We start from the raw sequence: 7,260 nt of genomic DNA, 5'->3' as shown, positions 1-7,260 counted from the left end.
CTTCTAAATTGGGGGACCCTAGATAGGCTTTGTAATGACCCCCATGAAAAGGGGGAGACAAAAAGACTTGTGTGCAAAGGTTGGATACATGTATGCAAGGTTGTATGCATGGATGCGTGTGAGGTATGGTGTCAGTGATTTATGATGGAACAGTGTTAAAACTAACAAAGATGAGCGGGAGAGGTTCTGGGGATGAGAGGGGACCTCTAGGGGGCATCCCCAGATTGCACAAACCAATAAGAAAACACTACAGAGTGCATGCGTTCAGAAAATGACAAGAACATTGTTCAGAACAGCTAAGAAGCCTGTCATTTGACCCAAAACTATTAAAACCCCTGAACGGAAAAATGTTATGAGGTACTCAGCATAGGTAGCCAGTGATTTACCTACTGTAGGGGTTGGTTGGCGTGCCAAACGAAGCTTGAAAAGGGGCATATGGTGTTTAGGAGGGAGATGTAAAACGTTAAAATGTGTCAAGTAACTTCATTTTCTAACAATTGTCCGTCTACAGTGCCAACGAGAGATCGTTCTAAGTATTACCGGGTAGCAATAGCTATTCAACTTCGGGAAGGTATTGTGATATCAGAAAACAACGATAACCGCAACACATATCACAAAACGGGCCCTGTTGGGTTTTCTTCAAAGTTTGCAAACAACATTTCACATGAACTGCGCAAAATCCAATTGATGAGAATTTGGAGGTTCAAAAGGTCAATGTTCAAAGGGGACTGTCTCCTCATGTCTGTCAACCCAATTCTGTGAAATGGCAATATCTCTGAAGCCTAGAGGGAAGCACTTCAAAAATCGAGGTCTAGGTTTACTGGGTTTCCATTATGTCTCCAGAAACTGTATATGTGATTTCTTCTGAATGGGAGTTTGGGAAGGTAATGTCCTGTGGATTAATGGGGAGAAGCCCTGCATCCAAGCCAGGAATTGTGGGTTAGGAGGTCCCATCTGGGGTGATTTTCAGCAGGTGGCGCAGCGGGGGCGTGCTGGGCCCAGAACCCAGGGTGAAGGATCGAACCAACCTCTGCAAAATTCCTATGCTTGGATCAAGCAATAAGGCCATAATCCAGTCTGTTGATATGTTAACAAAGCCTCTGTTGCGGCAGTGTTCTTAAGTGATGTCTCCACCTGTCTGAAGAGTAAAACTTACTCATAGGCCAAGGAAAGGCAGGCTTTATTTGTATAGCACCTTTCAGCAACAGGGACCAATTCAAGTGCTTTACACAAAAATCAGTTAAAAAACAGATAAAACAAAAGGTACAAAAACAGTAAAAATCATAAGCAGTAAAAAACCGAAAAACACATGAATAGGACAGTTAAAAACAAAAAAAAGGAAAACATTAGGGAAACATAAAACACAAGATTACAGTTACAGGTACCTGCAGTAACACCATAAAAAAAATAGAGTACAATACAAAGGGAAATATTAATACATACTGTACATAAAGACAGTAAAAAGAGGACTGTTAAAAATACATGTAATTTAAGGCTGTTCTTCTGTCGGATAGTCTGAGGTATACCAAGAAGAGAGCCTACCCACTTAGTTTGTGTCACAGGAAGGCTAGTCTACCACTACGTTCTAGAAACCTACAAGTCAGATTACCACAGGAGGTCTTAGTCTACCTACTACGTTCTATAATACCTAACAGGTCAGATTTCCACGGAGGTAATATCTTCTGGCAGCTCTTTAAAGGACGCGTACCAATAATACCTCTGGGAAGATGGCCGTCCTCAGACATGTAAAGCAGGCCCTCTACCACTGCAAAACTACAACCAGGAAGATATTCAGTGTTTTGACTTTTTCGAGATGGACTTATCTTTATAAGCCTTTTTGAGAGGACTCCCGGAAGGAAATGATAAAATTATCATTGAATTAAAAAGAAAGAAAACCTGGGTAAAACAAGTAACGGTCATGTGTATATAGCTTCAAAAAAACCTGTAAATGCAACGGCAGTGCTGGAAATCAAAACCTGGGCCAAACTGCTGGCACTGCCATGATAATCATAGTCAAAAAAGGAACATATCTGTTGCCTTTCTTGCTGGACAATAAAAACGTTTACTGTAATCTTGTAAACCACAAGACTGATAAATAAAAATGCTAAAGAATACTTGGTGGAGGGCTGGTGGAGTCCTACCAATGGAGATGCACAATATTAGTAATGGAAGTACATCTGAATTTGGTATAATGGATATGTGTTGGTTTTCTACCACGCGTTAAAGATGGCTTTTCATTGTCACGCAGGATTTGAACCTGCACGGGGCGACCCCAATGGATTTGAGTTCCATCGCCTTAACCCACTCGGCCAAAAAAACAAACGGGGAACCCAGCAGCGCTACACTGTGTTGCACAAAGGGTTATTAAACTTTTCAATTGGTCTTAGTAGTTACCAGGGACCATCGGGAAAAGTGTAAAATCATAGTGTACTGCCTGTGTCTGTGGATCCTTGTGGCGACAGGGCTTGATTGATTGATATGTCCCTTATTTGTAACCATAACAGAGTCTAAATATTTTATTAAAATCAGGTTGGGCAGGTAACCCTTTCTGGGTACTTTCTGACAATAAAGCAAAGTAACCACACAATGGAAAATGACGCGACGGAACCTTGAATACTTTTACCCGGATCCATACGACCAGCGAACTTGTCTTCTAGGAGTAGTCGGAAGCCTACTGGCTCTCCCATACACATTCCACCTAAACCCCACACACTCCATGTCGGACTGGAACAATTCGCAAGTAAGGGCAAGTGACTTTTTACAGTTATAACGCAGTGCTATCACGCTTACTATGAGATCCGATGCTGGAGGAAAAGTCAGTTGAAAATATTGATTCAATCTTTATATCCACTCTGAGTGGCTGTAGGCTATCAGCTTAACATGTGTGATTCTACACTGGTGATGCAAGTGTTAGTGTGCACAGTACCTGTGTCATGTATCTTTTCGTTGTATCGTGGATTCCTTCGAGTCATCACAGATGCGTCCTTAGACGCTGTACACTACATTAACTAAATGGGCCCTATCTTTATTAACCATTGGGTTCAAGGGGTCCCGTTTGCTATTTGGGGCAGTTTTCCCTTTTTCCCTAAGATCCCAATGTGTGATAGTGAAGGACCCACCACAATCACAAACACAAAGATGACAAAGCAAACAGGTCTTTAGGGTTAGCTAAGCATTTCAGAGGGAATGTGGGAAAAAAGCAAGTCAAGAAAAACAGTTGTAAAGGGCACTTGCCACAGGACATGAATACAGGCAGTAGAGATATGTCTACTGGTTTTACAAACAAAACACATGGTACCTTTACATCTGTTGGACAATAAAAGATCTCACCAAAAACACTTTACTTGAAATGTGCATCTTGGCGCACCGTTATTTCCTCTTAAATACAAAGAAACTTGCTAAGTACTTATTCCCGATAATCAAAATCTTCAGACATTTATTTCCAAATGCAAAAACGGTTGGCAGAAGTAGGATTGAACCCCGCCTCCAGTGGAAGGACTGCAAACTTGAACGCAGCACCTGGGACCGCCGGCATCCCTGATGAATTCCCAACTGAATTCAGTGGGACAGGTCTCAAAAATTTATAATAGAAGGAATTAAACATGTCAGCTATAGTTCTCTGACATTCCAGGTCAAGTTAACAAGGGGGGAAGGTTTCTTATCTGTAGCCCCAAATATATGGGAGGGACATGGAGACATGGAAGAAAGTCACCAGGTGGCAATGTGCTTGGACAATGGCAAGATTATTGCGTGGGATGTGAAGGGCAAGGTGCAAATACAGGCCAAAACATTGGTGTGGAATTAAGATTTCCACCAATGGTTCGTCCCACCACTGTCCACCTGAATCCAGAAAAGCCCCTGCCAGATGGGAAATAGGACTACTATTGGGTTCAAAATTGTGCAATATCTTCAAAAAGTCAACTGAGGCCACAAAGACACTTACCAGGGGAACCAACAAACTGATAAACTGTCTTCAGGTCTAAAAGTGGCAAATATTTTTGCCGTTTGGTTCCTGGATCCATGGCTATACCCCAAAAAAGTCCACAACTAGGCCAAGGGCACACTGGACTGGTTAAAGGTCCTCCCACAGATGTTTTGTCTCTCATCCAAGGAGGGAATCTTTAGTTTTAACATACTTTTATGACGGTTTTGATCATTTGTTACGCTACTATGAATTCTGCGAACATACTATGAGTCTTTGAAAAGGGGGGAAGGAATTGAATGATCAAAATTGGTAGAGTGCTTGGCTTAAGCATGTGGAGAGGTAGGGGGGGTCAATGCAGCATCTCCAGAGGACATTTGATCTTCTGTTTACAAAACACAAACTATTAACATCTGGAATTTTTTACAACGGTAGTTACACTACGACTTTTTAGAAATATTTAGGACATTATTACTCTGACTTGTTATGACTATGTATGATGAACTATTTTGTAATACATATTTACATGACCTTTTATGAAGTTTTCATGAATATTTTGCATATTATATTATGACTTTCTGATTTTTTTGTTCATTTGACTATACTTTATAACTTTTTTATAAATAATTTCGACGTACTATTAGTAGGGACTTTTAGAATTTTTCGGACATACATACGTATGACTTTTTGACTTTCATGAAATTTTTACGGAAAATTATACCTAAGTGGGACTACTAGGTACTACAAACAAAGGTGGACGTCTTCGACATTACGTTACACTACGACTTTTTAGGGAATATTTAGGAACATACGATTACTGTGGGACTTTTAGGGTTTTCAAACATACTATCCTATTCTTTGTTATGACTTTTTTTGAGATACTAGACTATGCTTTCAGATTTTAGTCATACTAAACTATGGACTTTTTGTTAAATATTTCGACATACTTACTATGCACTTTTTAGGATTTTTTTTGTCAACAACTAAATATGAATTTATTGACCTTTTTTATGCATTGTGTCACCACAAACTATGACTTTATTGAATTTTGACATGGTTATACTACGAACTCTTTATGATGTGGAACCTACGAATACTGACTTTTATGGACATTTTTGAAATTTGGTTATACTATAACTAGGGAACTTATGAATAGGTGGCCAGGTGATGAGCTAGGACTTTGTTTGTGAGAATTTGTAAGAGTATTACGTGACTTTTTTGAATATTTTGGTCCATGTTTACACTATGAAAAATTTATGAATTTTTTGGACATTGTACTAAAAACTATTGAGTTTATGAATATTTGGACCTTACTAACTTGGACGTTCATGACTTTGTGTCATACTATACTAGGACTTTTATTAATATTTTAACATACTATAGTTATGACTTTTCTGAATTTTTTGGGAAATTACTATACTATGGACTTTTTAATACTTTTATGAAAAGGGGAATTAGTCTCAAATGGTGAGCGCTTGGGGCTTAGCATGCGGAGTAGTGGGCTTCCAAGGCCCGGGCATTCTCAAGAGGAACTTTAAATGCTTTCTTGTTTACAACAAAGAAAAAAACTATAAATTTGGGTATGGTAAGGACATGACTATACTACGGACTTTTTAGGAATTATTTGGAAATACTTATAACTATGACTTTTTATGAATTTTGAACCTTATTACTATGACTTTTTTAATTTTTGGACATGACATAGTAGACTTTATGAATTTAGGGGAAATATTTTGACATATGATACTATACGTTTTATGATTTTTTTAGACTATTACTATGGACCTTTTATAAAATATTGTGACATAGATAGATGAAAAAACTTCATTGACTTTTCAACCCTTATTAACTATACTTTTGAATGGAATTTTTCAAAATTATTACTATGCCTTTTATGGGACCCATGTTATGAATTTTGTGGTTCATTTTACTATTACTATGACTTTTATGATTTGTTGAACCTTTACTCTTAAAATATTTTTAGACATTATATGGAAATTTTGGTCAACTATACTGTGACTTTATAAGAAACGCTTTGCTAGCATGTGGGAGGTAGCGGATTCAATGCCCGAATGCTTCACAGAGGCAGACCTTGTTGGCTTTACAACAAGAACTAACATAGGGGACTTGTTAACGACATAATACAATACAATCGTTTTAAGGAATATATCGGGGACATATATTACTATGCTTTTTATGTTTTTGTCGGAACAACTATCCTATGGGACTTTTATGGACTTTTTGAGATACCTATACTATTACTTCATTGATTTTTTGTTTTTGTCAACTAAAAAACTATGACTTTTTTTTTGTGTTTTTTTTATTAAAAGATTTGATACTTTACTATGACTTTTCTGATTTTGTGTTATTACTAAAATCTGACTTTTAGTAAAATTTATGGAAAAATTTTTGACGTGTTGATACTATGCCTTTTTTTTGGGAATATTTGGTAATATTTAACTATGCCTTTGATGGAATTTGTGACCTACTAATATGACTTTTATGAAGTTTTCGACACGTTATCCTAGGACTTTTTATGGAATATTTGACTTACATACTATGAGGGTACAGAGGCTTGAAGACTAAAATTAATTTGTGGATAAAACTAATTTCAAAAAGCAATCATTGTTTTTTCACACACCACACACGCACACGCAATGCAACACCACATATGAATAAAACCTCAGCTAGTTCAAACGTTTCATTAGGGAAGGGAAGTGGTTGTACACTCTTTGCAAAAAAGAAAAAATTCAGGCAACAAAACTTAAAACAAGGGGCTAGGGTTTTAAACACGGACGCCCAAACAAGAAAAAATAAAAAACAAACTGAGTTTCTTCTGTTCTCCAAACAAGAAAATAAAGACGCATATAAAAGGGATATGTTCTGTGATTTTGGGTGTGGTATCTGGATCTGTCGTCTTTCTCGACGGAATCTGTCTGCTTCTCCCACGGATTGTCCCCGTCTTGTCACTCTGATCTGTACCATCTTTTCCCTCTGATCTGTCCCGGTTTTTTCCCTAGATATGTCCCCGTCTTTCCCCTCTGAATCTGTCCAAGGCTTCTCCGTCTGATGTGTTCCCGTCGTCTTTTCCCTCTGATCAGTCCCTGTCTTCTCCCTTTGATATGTCCCCGTCTTCTTTCACGGATCTGTCCCTGTCTTTTCCCTCTAATGTGTCCCCGTCTTCTCCCTCGGATATGTCACCGTCTTCTCCCTCTGATATGTCCCTGTCTTCTCCCACACATCTGTCCCTGTCTTCTCCCTCTGATCTGTCCCCCACAATTGTGCTCCTGCTTCCTGCTTCTTACAGTGCAGACGCTTTGCTGCTTGCTCCTGCTTCT

General features: G+C 38.5%; 1 long non-coding RNA gene across 1 annotated transcript in view; it reads right to left on the bottom strand.

The window, feature by feature from the left end:
• The window catches only part of LOC116686234 (uncharacterized), a 24,495-nt gene that overhangs the window by 7,444 nt on the left and 9,791 nt on the right, over positions 1-7,260 (bottom strand). The window contains exon 2 of the long non-coding RNA XR_004331196.1: positions 2,881-2,895. This is a non-coding gene — a long non-coding RNA (uncharacterized LOC116686234). The remainder of the gene's footprint in view (positions 1-2,880; positions 2,896-7,260) is intronic.

The sequence above is a fragment of the Etheostoma spectabile genome, unplaced genomic scaffold (assembly GCF_008692095.1).
Source record: "Etheostoma spectabile isolate EspeVRDwgs_2016 unplaced genomic scaffold, UIUC_Espe_1.0 scaffold337, whole genome shotgun sequence".
Taxonomy (NCBI): domain Eukaryota; kingdom Metazoa; phylum Chordata; class Actinopteri; order Perciformes; family Percidae; genus Etheostoma; species Etheostoma spectabile.
The sequence above is the reverse complement of the archived record's forward strand: the minus strand, read 5'-3'. Positions and strand labels throughout refer to the sequence as shown.